Below are 13,416 nucleotides of genomic sequence, written 5' to 3' on the forward strand. Positions count from 1 at the left end.
CATAACAAGTGGTAGGACAAGAGGAAATGGCCTCAAGTTGTGCCAGAGAAGGTTTAGTGTAGATATTAGGAAAAATTTCTTCACCAAAAGGGTTTTCAAGCATTGGAACAGGCTGCCCAGGGAAGTGGTTGAGTCACCATTCCTGGAGGTATTTAGAAAATGTGTAGATGTGGCATTCAGGGACATGGTTTAGTGGTGGACGTGGCAGTTTTAGGTTTGGGGTTGGACTTGATAATCTCGGAGGTCTTTTTTAACCTGATTCTATGATGCCCCAATTAGATTATAGGACTTGAGCTTACAGACAAAGTGCTCAAAGCAGAAAAGATTAATTTCCATTTTCACCAGGAGAAAGCCACATCCCTATGTGTTCTATTATTCTGATGCATGCATTAATATTTCTTTTGTTTTCATTTTCACATATTTCCTTTCATGATACACAAACTGGACTACAAATATAGACATTATTAAGATACAGTTTCCAAGTACGTAGAATCAGAGAAAGAGATGCTTTCTTTTGTCCTGATGCAAATTGGGAATACTTCCAGTGGTACCACTGGGATTACAATATTGTAGAAATGAGACACAATTATATTTTAAATCTTCCTTCCTACCACGTCTTCATGTCTCCAGGTCCAGATGCTCTTTCATTTTTGAGCACTTCTGAGTTAACAAAGATTCATTGTCATGGTCAACAATGTTGTGTAACACTGTCATGAAAATAACTGAATTAACCGATTAGAGTACAGTTCCTTATTTCATTATGTGACTGGGATATTGAGCTGTCTTACTCTTTTTCATTGCAACACATGTAATAATTTACACAGCAAATTCTTTCACTGTGACATACATTGTACTGGCATTTGAATGAAGGGAAGTTGTAAACCTAACAATTTTACCCACAAAGATAAAGGATCTATTCAGTTTGTTCACCTTCACTTTTAATGAGTGCCTCCATTTGCACCTGCATAAAATGGGATTTGCAAATCACATTTAGTATGTATTTAACACATACTACTACCACTGGTTTTTATGATTGCGTTTTTGATTGCAGACCTTTGGTAATGTCATTTCTGCACATCTCAGGTATTCTACATGGGATTTCATTCAATGTCCTGTACAGAGGCCCTGTACAAACAAAGGGCCTCTTTAGAATTTAGTTTAGGAAATACTATATCAGGACAGATTATTTTATAGAAAAGTTCTTAAAGTTGATCTCACATACTTCACCCATTCCAGATGTTATTAGATGTGCTTCTCAGCAAAACTACCTGCCACCATGTTTCTGACCTGGGTAGAACTCTGGTTTACCGGTTCTGGGTTCTTCTTTTATGTATTCCCATCATCCCTCTCTATTCCATCCTGTAGCTTAAAGAGTTTGACAAAAATTCCTTCCATTTTTATCGTGAAGGCAGAAGAAAAAGCTGTGCATGTCATTTTGTGGAAATCACAACTCCTCTATGATTTTTTTCTTTTTAATTGCATTTCCTGCAGTAGAAATGGGAGCACAGTCAGTCGGCCCAGAGGAACTCCTAGACACACACAGCTGGATAAATTCCTGCTGTTAACTTTTGTCATGCCTGTAGGCATTTCTTAACAGTTTTCAGTTCAAGTGCACTTTTACCTCTTGTTTAATTTTAATTTGTCTAACAACATAATAATACCTTTAGGGAGTATAAGTGCTACAGTAAGAGCATACATAAATTCTGTATATACATATATGTGTGTGTGTGTGTGTGTGTGTATAACATACATAAAAACTGAGCAGTGCCTCCTCTGTGGTAGTTCCACTCTCCAGCTTGGTTAAGCTGTAAAAAAAAAAATAATATGGTCACTTCTATAAACAAGGGAAATGGACTCTGCATTGATAAGGCTTTATAGAAAGGTTCTGTAAAATCAAGTAGTGTTGAAACTAACTGACTAGAAAACTGAGCAGAAATCGCTCCAAGCAATATACCAAGCAGTGAGTCTTCACCCTGGGGAGAGGGAGAAAGAGAATATGTTGAGCACCTGGAAGTGGGAATCAAAAGAAGGAAACTCTAGAGAGTTTTACTCAGCTTTTGAATTTTCCTGTCATGCTACCCTGTCTCTGCCACACAAATTTCTCCCTTCCTTGGCAACCATATGAAAAATGGAGCTGCAGCAGCTACTGGTGCCAGATCCCATGTCCTCTTCCTGAGGCAAAACGTTCAGGCTGCAAAGAGCCGGGATCACGGGAAATGGGCGGTTTTCCCAGGAAAATGTCTGGTTTGGTGGATCGGGAAGAGGCTCTGTGATGGATACTTGGAGTGCAGCAGTTCTTGGAGAAGGGGCCTGCAGATAGCAGGGTGATGCTGAGCAGTGAGTAGCAGGATGCCAGGAGCTCTGCTGGTGCCGGAGGGAAAGGGGGCCCTGACAGACTGCTGAAGTGTATTCTTGTAGGTTATAAAAAATGTAGTTTATTATACTCAAAATTAGGGAAGGGGTGGGGTTAGGTTAAAACAGAGACTAAGGAAAAACTTACTTGGAGAAGAAATGAAAGGTGGGTAGGAGACAAACCATTACTGAAAATTAAAGGCGACCCATGGCAAAAATTTATAAACTGCTGATAAGAAACCTCATAAGAACAGTGTGTCCCCTACGGAACCATGTGGCATGCCTTAGATTAGAGATTACATTGTATTATACTTTATTGTACCCTGCGGAAAGCACACCCTCACCAAAATACTGTTTTGAAAATGTTTAACTTTTGATTATTACAAATAAGGACAAACAAGTAAAGTGCTTGATAAAATTTAAAATACTTTAACAAGTCTGCTTTTTTTTGTATAGGTAACTTATTCCTGGTATTTGTTGGGTACATCTTTCATGTAATCCTAGACAAGAATCAAAAGCATAGAAAAATATGTTCCAAAACTGGAATATTTATCCTGGAAATATACATGAATAAACCTATCAACTTTTAACTCAGTTAAATCTCATAAATTCATAAAATTAACAAATTCACCAGGAATGTGCACAGAGGAACATATAATAACTGTCCGTTTCCATATTTTCTGATTATTTCTGTTCCGTGCATCTTTCTTCATATGGCCTTTGAGCCCATAAAGAATAAAGTCAAATTTCCTCTCTTCTGTACTGCAGTAAAAACCCAGAAGGTCCAAAAAGCATCCTTTGATGACAAGGCACTGTTCTGTGGGGGTTTTTGCAATATCTTTTATGAAAGTCTCCAGTTTATGAACTATTCAAACAAGGAATATATTGTTTGGCATAGACTTCCAGTTGTATAAGGCATAGTTAACGTCAACACTATAAAATTGTTATTATAAAGACTATGCACCAGATTCTCAGATGGTGGAAAACAGCCTAGCTCTTCCCATGTTACAAGAATCAACTTTTAAATGAATTCTTTAAGTGGTCACAAGTTATACTACAAACATTTTGTAACCTCTAGCTATGCATGGATATTAGATTCTTTAAAGTTTTGGAGTTTTTTAAGTTTTAATTTTAAGTACAGAATTGCTAACTTTGATCTTTAAATGATTTTTGCATCCTCTATGGCACAAATGTTTGTACACAGTATTAAAACTTACAGTGTATAGTTATATATAAAGCTTATATTATATATACAAAGCTACAGGGAGATACCTCCTTTAAACTACTGGGACCAGCCCTGCAAATATAAAGAGTTTTCATTTATAAGATTAGACGTATTGATTAAAAACGTATATGTGTACATCTTCGGAAGTACTTATGTGAAAAAGCATTGTAGATTCTCCCTCAGAACCTTAAAAATATGACAACATCACTGATGGATTAGGAAACAGAGTTGTCATATGACATGGGCCCACAAATGTTAGGCTTCAGCATTTCATCTGGAAAAGTCTCCCCAGATCCTCAGGAGGATCATGACTTTCATGTTGTAAAAGTAACATGGACTTTCATGCTATATATAATTAAACCCCTTGTCATGTGTGAAAAGCATACTGGGCACATTTTTTTCCTGTATTTTCTTTACAAGTTGATGTTCTATTATCCTTTTTTTTTTTTTTTAACATCTTGAGTTATGAAACCTCTAGAAAAGCTGCTGTGGCTCACATAGAAATAAACTGTAGAGAATGACTTTATACTACAGGGTCAGAGAGGAGGATCAAACCTTGTTGTCATTGACATGACATAAAATGGTTCTGACTCCATTATACCTCTTGGGGACAAGAGTGGCCCAAGTCAACTCTCTACTTACCCAGGGTTTCGAAAAAATCTTTAAAACCAGCAGTAATCTGAGATCTTATTTGAAAATGAGCTGTGATAGTTTATTACATGTGAGCAGATGAACAGCGATGAAAAATTAATGTAGAGGCAAGAAGGAGAGTGGACTATTTAATGCAAAAAAGCAAAATCAACTAACTGACTATTCAAGCACAATCTTCAGAATATGCAGAATTACATTTTAATGCTTTATGTCTATTCTCTCCTATATGTCTAACTATAATCCAATCTGATTCAATCTATCTAATGCATTTCTAATGTGTTTTTCACCATAGAAGCTAGGCTCCATTAGGAACTTATCTCTGTTCCCACTTTACCTTGGTGGTGACGTTTTCAAACCAGACAATATTCTATGTCAGAAACATCAAGACTTCCTATAATGTGAATTTAGTAACCCTTGTGTACTTTTAGCTTCCTGACTCTTTTTACTGTCTGCATTTCAATATGGAGTCCCCAGTATCTGCTCATCACTCCTAATTACTTTTATTTTAGCCTATGTTCCTGATTTCTGGGCCAAGAAGTTTAAAGAACTATGATGTACTCTGACGAAGCATTTAATCACGGCTGAGTAATCAAACAAAAAGCTTTTCAGGGCAGGGTGGAATATGGGAGGAGCCATATTGTCTGCCTGATTATTGTGTTTCCTGTTCTCAGCCCTGAAACAGTTCCTGCAGGGATGAGAAGACCTGCCCATAGCTTGATGGGAAGAGATCCTGAGTAAGTAGGAGCAATGTAAAAAGGGAGTGGTGGCAGAAAACAGCATAAAATCAGTGAAGTGGAGAAGATTTAAAGTATGCACACTTTCCATCTCCTAAAGCCTTTGTCATTAGGGTGCAAAATTCTCTAGAAATATTTGTGGCTATGGGTGAGGGGCAGGGGAAACCTAGCCATTAATTCCTAAGAGGTGTTATCAGATGCATCAGGGTTTGGCTGTAAATTTGACTACATTGCTGTGGTGCACAGAGAAATGAGTGAGGAAATATCTGATTAAAGTGTACATTGCTGCTGAGGCAACTGAATGTTGCCATAGCAATTGAGATGAAATGTGCAAAGAAGTGAGATAATTAAATCTAACCCCTTTAGTAGTTTTGATAGTCAATGCACTGCCAATAGGAAAAGTTATCCACAGTGTTAAAGATAAAATATATTCCTCGTGGAAGTACTCCTTGCTGGTATTTTGTTGCTCTCTCTCTAAATGCATTGCTTCAGGTAGCTAATTTGAATGTTCTCTTTATTAATCAAACACAGTTTTGACCTTGGTCTGTAACAACCTAGAACTTCTACTGACTTACTGTATCATGGGAACTCTCTCCACAAAACATCCACAAAGTTTTTATTCCTCCCTTCCTCTGTATGCAGTACAGTAAAGCCGGGGCTGTCATCTCAAAGCTTATAGTTCAATAATATCTAGAACGTGCTGCCCTCTTCAGGAGCTGGAGATTAAAAATAGGTGATTTTGTTTATTGATTCAGAAACTGAACAAACAGGAGCTATAGAACTGATAAGTTGGAGTTGGGGGGTTTTGGTTTTTTTTTGATTTTTTTTGTAGGTTCTTTTTGGGTTTTTTTTTGTTTTTTTTTTTACGTTTGTAATGCTAATGCCAGAAACACTGAAAGTAGTTACAACATTAATAGACAAATCTGATTTTTAAAAAGGAAATAAAAAACTTTTTGGCATTTCTGAAAATTTGAGAACTGGGTGGTCATACTCACACCCACTCAGATTATTTATTTCAGCCAGTGAAAGCAAAAGCTAGGAGAAGCCTTGACTCACTTCTAAAATAATAATTCTGTATTCTATATACCAGCAAGTAACCTGTTATTAAAAATTGTTTGTGTCCAAAAAGAACTCATACATTAGCTGTCACACTAAACCTATTTTACTTTCAGCTGCTCTGCTCATCTGAATACATGTAAGGATTTAAGCCATGATTTAGCAGAACATTAAAACATACACTTAACTAAGCACAAATTTTACTACAATGACTTCAAGAGGATACTCATGTGAAGGTACTGAGCAACTTGTGTATCAGTCTGGGGCTTGCACACATGGCTGATAGATGACAGGCTCACAGTTTTCAGTTTGTATCTTACAACATTGTAAGTCATGTTGTAGAACCTTAATTATTAAGCACTTAAGAACTAGAGACAAAGTCTACCCATTTGTGAACATAATTCCTTTGAAGTCAATAAGAACTTTTGATCATTTATGAAATAGTGACATTTTGTTGGTTTACAAATAGCTTTGGAAAAAAAAATTCTTATGGCTTTGTGGCAGGGGGACTCAAAAGCTGAGAGGAGGAAAGGCAACTGCTGCCTTCCTGAACTGAATGGATTTTTTGTGTAACAGCCTCAGACACTCACTGGATTAATGACTACCTCACCCAAACAGCACAGTTTGCAAACCGCGAGGGCTGAGGAGGAAAGATCTCTAGGAAGGACGCAGAATCCAGTGTGTTGTGGGAACCTGGCTCAACTGAGATGACTGCTCAAAGGGTTCGTTTTAAGCTGACATGAAATATGGTTTCTTCAGCTGAGGGGAGCCTTATTTTCCTGCATTTCATACATGAAGCAAAAGAGAGATTCTGTGCTACATCTCACATGAAACACCATGCAGGAGATGTAGCCCAGAGAGAATGGAGCAAAAGTGGCTTTAAGCCATCTCTGTAGATGCTCAGATTCAAGGCTGGATACAGGCCAATGAATCTCCGTGTAAATTAGAGCAGCCCTCAGGGACTGTTCTAATTTACATTAGTTTTATCCAGGCTCCCTGTATCCTGTGCTGTGCTGCAACCTAGTTTAAGTCTGAATTTCTGCAGCACTGAGCACCCTGGGAACTCCCTTTTTGCCCAAGGTAAACTCCTTGAACGGAAATAACTCCTGTACCATACTGGGGAATTCTTCTCAATCTGGACACTCCCTTACCTGTAAATAGCTGTATTTCATCCAGTGGTATATGTGGTTACGGTGAGAACCTGCAATCAATCTATCATAGTTTCTGGTTTTCCTAGGTAATAGCCCTACAGAGAGATCAACATTTTTTCGAAGTGGTTTGTGACTGTATCTCTTAGTTATAGTAAAATTTTCTAAACATATTTTTTAATGGATTTCCTTAATTCTCTCCCTTGCATATTTAGTTTAGTATTTAATTTTCTCGAAGAATGGAAATAGGAATAACAAGTGTGGTTTAAGTGCTCTCCCTTCTTTGGTATAAAACTCTTAAAACTACATATGAGGCAGATATAGGCAGATTCTGTACCTATACTCCTTCTGAACCCTGGCTACTTCAGCAGGAGTAAAGTTGTATTCTGTGTGAGAAACTATGGCCAAATTCAGCCTATTGTCCTGATAACTTTTTATTCTCAAACTGCACAATTGGGATACATAGCACAGGATGTTATAGAAAAGTTAAAATCGTCTCTGGGTAGATAGTGAGTGAAAGTGATCTCTCTGTTCAACCTTTAGTTAAAGGAACTGGTAGCAGTGATTCACTTCTTTCTAAAGAAAACAGAATAGCTATGATGTTAGGTATAAAATAGACTGAAGGGGATAATAGAAAAGAAGGAAGAAAAGGGAGTTAACTAGTAGTCATTCTTTCATTTCTACATCACAGTTAAAGCATGCTGGTGTATGGTGCACTTAGTATTTTCTCAGTACTATGGTCTAACCATTGCAAACTTCTAACTCATGAGCAACCTTTTTCTAAAGCAAAATGTAAGGGCTGATTAATTATTTTAATAACTGTGTAAAGATCACTTTTTTAACCATGATACAAATTTTGTTATGTGTTAAGAAGAAAATCTTTACTGTTTCATTTATAATTGTCTCTTCTCATCTTAACCCTTTATGCACATGCATGTTTTCTCCCAATCCATAGCAGAGTGACAGCAAAGCCATGGTTTTATTTGCAAAAGCACAACCACAAGTTGGATGCCAAGATCCTATGTCTCTATTTTATGAACGCTATGCAGATAAATTCCAGCGGGCACACAGTTCTAAATACAGATATACACAATAGCCTGTGATTTTTTCTAATCCAGTACCTGCTACGTATGTGTACTATATATTCAGAACTGCATTAAACTATTGATCTATGATTTGTACACATATATTCATTTTTTGTTTTGATGCTGATCCATTGTTAGGCAGCTAAAATCCCTGCAGATAAGAGTATAATAACTAATAACATTTTCTTTGCTTTCTAGGGTCTTTATGGCAGAATGATGAATTCCATCCTTTCCAGAATGGTAAGCAGAAAGCTATTTCTGTTTCTTATGACAATGAACATAAGGTAAATTCATGTAAGAAAAGATTGCCAAATTGCTTGAGAAATAACTGTACTGTACAATTTCATAATTATATGGCTTATGCAAATAAAAATATTTGAATATTCAAATCCTGTAAGCTACCTAGAAAGATTTGCAGAACATTATGCTAATTATTCAAAATAATGTAAGTTAGGATTTAATATCCTTGTTAGAAATGCTGCTGACCTCAGAATGCTCAACTTTTAAATTTTCCTAACAATTTATTACAATGTATAAATTCCCATAAACATAAATACACTGTTCTATCAGTGAAGAACATAGAAAGTATCTCTCTTTTTTAGGCTGAAAAAGGGTGAGTTCCATAGCATGCGTGGCTACTTGAATTGTATAAAATTGATCTTTATTTGTGTTTCACTAGGGCTTTGCTGTATCTGTGAATTTAAAAGTATAGTAGTTTCCGAACGCAGACATCACTTCTGCATGCTATCATGTTGTTTGAAAAAGATAGTTTCATTTGTCGCTCTCTTTTTTTTTATGGCTGAAAAAGGCAATATTTATTTTGCCCCTTGATCATAACATCTTTACAATCAAATAAAAAGAAAAATTCATCATACCGTATGTGTAAAGGTCATCCTAAAATAACACTTCTGAGCAAACTATACTGAATTCTATGAGTATATTGCTAAGGACAAATGTTTTTCCAACAGGTCTTGCACATTCACTTTACAAAAAAAATTCTTTCCCACTACGTAAAAATGTAGTCGAAAGTCAACATAAAACCATCATGAAGTGAAACTACTGTTATAATGGAAAGAAATATTACTCAAAAAATATCCCATCAGAGCACAAATTCTGACTTGAAATGTGACTGCTTCTTAGTGTTACACTAGAAGGATCCTCCATCTTATCCCAAAAGGAACTCAAAACCCTCTAAAAAAGATTATTCACAAACTTTAATGAATTAGAGCTTAAAACAACCATAGATTTAAAATATATGAGGCTCATTTTCTGCTGTCTTTGCTAGAAACAGTATCAAAGTTGCCAGTGTTCAAGAAAACCAATAGCAAACCACAAGTTTTATGTTGAAATTTAAGAATGATGACTTGATTTCTGATGAACATGGAAAGTTTGTTGTTCTTTGAAACTTTTTTCTAGGAAAGTAAAACTTGCACATCAAGCTGTTTTGAAACACTTGGTTTTGACCTGTAGATTTAGTCCTCTGATAATATCAATGAGGTCTGCTTTGGTAAAGTCTGTAAAATATTTTTACCTGCCTGCTATTTGAGAAGTATCAGGGCTAAGGATTCTTTAGGGGTCTATCTGTGGTTAAAGAGAGGGAAAAGTCACATTGAACTAAGGGGCGGGTTGGGGGGGGGGGAATAGTTTTTAAAAAAAAAAGAACAGTCCAGACAGGCACGAGAACTACATTTAACCTCCTTCATCCACAAGCACAAAAATGTTCAAGAAGAACTCAAGAGTCACTTTTAATCAAAAAGATTAACTATGTGACAGTTAAGTATGTTTGGGATTAAACCATCAAAGGGCCTGTCTCTTTTGTGTATATTTGCCTACTAGCAGTAGGTCCTTGGCACAAGGATCGTGTATAGGTTACAGCCACAGACAAGACACTTGCACTGCATACACCCTTTTCTGCAATGTTCATTAGGCAATAATATTGTCAAAGGTAAGTGTTTACCACGAGGTTTAGTCTACTCAAAACCATTTTAGCCTGAGGCTGATCTTGTGATGAAGACTTGGGGGAAGGGCAGAAGAGAGACAAAACATTTCATTTTTCATGAAAACAAATGTATTCAGCCAGTGTCCTGATTTGAGGTAATTCATAACTCTAAATTTGCATGTTAAGTGAAATTAGAATTATTTTTATTTTGAGGCAAACTGTTTAATTTATCCTGTAAGCGAAGAAGATAGGACAAAGGCTTGGACCTTAAGGGTTACTACAACAAAGACAGTAATAGATTATTTTAGAGAGAATTAATTTTCATATGTATAATCATGTACACCTTAATGAATTTTCCCTGAATGCAGGTAAATACAGGGTTATTCTGATGATTATGGATTTCCTTTATGTAAATATTAATTCAAATATAAATATATTTTTAAGTTGGGTGTCTTAAATTTAAGGAATGGGAAACTGAGCTTCCTCATATTCTTCCCTTTTAATGCTGCAAGGCTTTTTTGAATCCTAAAACAAAAATAAATATCAAAATAAATATTTAAGAACCTGAATATGCAGAAGTCCATGAGACCTGATGAAATCCATCCGCAGGTCCTGAAGGAGCAGGCAAATGCAGTTGCTAAGCCACTGGCCATCATATTTGAGAAATCATGGCAGTCAGGTAAAGTTCCCGGCAACTGGAAAAAGGGAAATATAACCCCCATTTTCAAGAAGGGGAAAATGGATGACCCGGGGAATTACAGACCAGTCAGTCTCACCTCTGTGCATGGCAAAATCTTGGAGCAGATTCTCCTGGAAGGCATGCTAAGGCACATGAAAATCAACAAGGTGCTTGGTGACAGCCAGCACGGCTTCACTAAGGGGAAATCCTGCCTGACCAATTTGGTGGCCTTCTATGATGGGGCCACAGAACTGATGGACAGGGGTAGAGCAGCTGATGTCATCTACCTGGACTTGTGTAAAGCGTTCGACACTCTTGCACGTGACATCCTTGTCTCTAAATTGGAGAGACATCAATTTGATGGATGGACCACTCGGTGGATAAAGAACTGGCTGGATGGCCGCACACAGAGAGTTGTGGTCAATGGCTCAATGTCCAGCTGCAGACCAGTAACGAGTGGTGTCCCTCAGGGATCGGTGTTGGGACCGGTCTTGTTCAACATCTTTGTTGGTGACATGGACAGTGGGATTGAGTGCGCCCTCAGCAAGTTTGCCAGTGACACCAAGCTGTGTGGTTCGGTTGATACGCTGGAGGGAAGGAATGCCATCCAGAGGGACCTTGACACACTTGTGAGGTGGGCTTATGCCAACCTCATGAAGTTTAACCATGCCAAGTGCAAGGTGCTACACCTGGGTCGGAGCAATCCCAGGCACAGCTACAGGTTGGGCAGAGAAGAGATTCAGAGCAGTCCTGCGGAGAAGGACTTGGGGGTGCTGGTCGATGAGGAGCTTTACATGAGCTGGCTTCAATGTGCACTCACAGCCCAGAAAGCCAACCGTATCCTGGGCTGCATCAAAAGGAGCGTGACCAGCAGGTCGAAGGAGGTGATCCTGCCCCTCTACTCTGCTCTCGTGAGACCTCACCTGGAGTATTGTGTGCAGTTCTGGTGTCCCCAACATAAAAAGACATGGAACTCTTGGAACAAGTCCAGAGGAGGGCCATAAGGATGATCAGGGGACTGAAGCACCTCCCATATGAAGACAGGCTGAGAAAGTTGGGGCTGTTCAGCCTGGAGAAGAGAAGTCTGTGTGGAGACCTCATAGCAGCCTTCCAGTACCTGAAGGGGGCCTATAGGGATGCTGGGGAGGGACTCTTCATTAGGGACTGTAGTGACAGGACAAGGGGTAACGGGTTAAAACTTAAACAGGGGAAGTTTAGACTGGATATAAGGAAAATATTCTTTACAGTAAGGGTGATGAGGCACTGGAATAGGTTGCCCAGGGAGGTTGTAAATGCTCCATCCCTGGTGGTGTTCAAGGCCAGGTTGGACAAAGCCTTGGGTGACATGGTTTAGTGTGAGGTGTCCCTGCCCATGGCAGGGGGATTGGAACTAGATGATCTTAAGGTCCTTTCCAACCCTAACTATTCTATGATTCTATGATCAAGGAAGAAAATAAATTCTTGGATAAAATTAATATCACTTAGAGAAAATGCACTTTCCTTGTCATTTCTAACTCTAGCTGTGCTTAATGAATGAAGATTAAATGTGCATTACTATGAACAGTCGCAACAATTAGATTTTAATCTAAAAATGTTTTTTTTTCTAGATATGTTAATAAATGATCTGTTACCTCAAATTATTCCTAAATACGTAACATTTAGTGGTAGCGTTTCATTACATGTATAATGATTCTCTCAGGAAGTTTTAGTTCCACAACTTTTAAGATACAGAAAGTCATGCTAGATAAACTGAGAACATAAAAGCTCCACTAACATAAATGGAAGATCATCACAGCTAAAAACTGAAAATGACAAAAAACAGCTCTTTCTTTCTTCTCAATTAAAACTCTGCAATTCTTCTTTTAGATTATAGATCTCTTTTGGGATTCTGGTTACACAGAACTTTTTGTTTCATTTCATAGGAATAATATTCATCTAAATTAGCAAAAACTATTGATGGGCTTTTCTCTTTTTTTACAAGAGGGAGTTCACTCGGTGTACTGATTACAAGTAGCAGATTATCCTGATAAATGAAAAGTTCTTGTCTTTCTGAACAGCAGCTTGAATATGTTATCTGTCTTCAGCCTTGTAGCTTCTTTGTTAGACATCACCTTGTTGAGACACAATGACTTACTTGGTAAGTGGTTGACCTAATTTTTTGTCTGGCACCCTAACATTGCTGGGCATCATGCCAAGCTGGATTCTGCAGCTATTTATGGCTGCATTCAAGGTTCAACTATGCAAATCACAACTATTAGCCAAAAAACATAGCAGATTTGTTTTTTAAACATTTCCATAGCTCACAAGGTCAAAGCATTTGTTTTCACAATTTTAAAATATATTTTTGTAAGTAATGATCAGTAATGTTTAAAGAGATTGTCACCTTTTAACATTTTAGTTAGACTGAATTAGACAACATAAGCATTTTTCCTCGTGTGCTACAAAATAACCTTATGGAGCACAGGAAGAACAGACATGATATGAAGTGAAAAATATATATCATTTTATCTGCTTGTCAACATATTAGCTCACAATACAGAATTATAA

The 13,416-nt window shown here is 37.5% G+C and overlaps 1 protein-coding gene across 1 annotated transcript in view; it reads left to right on the forward strand.

Moving 5' to 3' along the window:
* The first annotated feature begins 8,475 nt into the window (after positions 1–8,475).
* Positions 8,476–13,416, forward strand: part of ADGRL2 (adhesion G protein-coupled receptor L2) — a 179,807-nt gene continuing 174,866 nt past the window's right edge. The window contains exon 1 of the mRNA XM_061451595.1: positions 8,476–8,491. The gene's annotated coding sequence lies outside the window, so the exon portion shown is untranslated. The remainder of the gene's footprint in view (positions 8,492–13,416) is intronic.

Source organism: Pezoporus flaviventris, unplaced genomic scaffold (assembly GCF_033815535.1).
Source record: "Pezoporus flaviventris isolate CSIRO_AGI_PZ_B2104156 unplaced genomic scaffold, CSIRO_AGI_Pfla_v1 ptg000013l, whole genome shotgun sequence".
NCBI classification, from domain to species: Eukaryota; Metazoa; Chordata; class Aves; order Psittaciformes; family Psittacidae; genus Pezoporus; species Pezoporus flaviventris.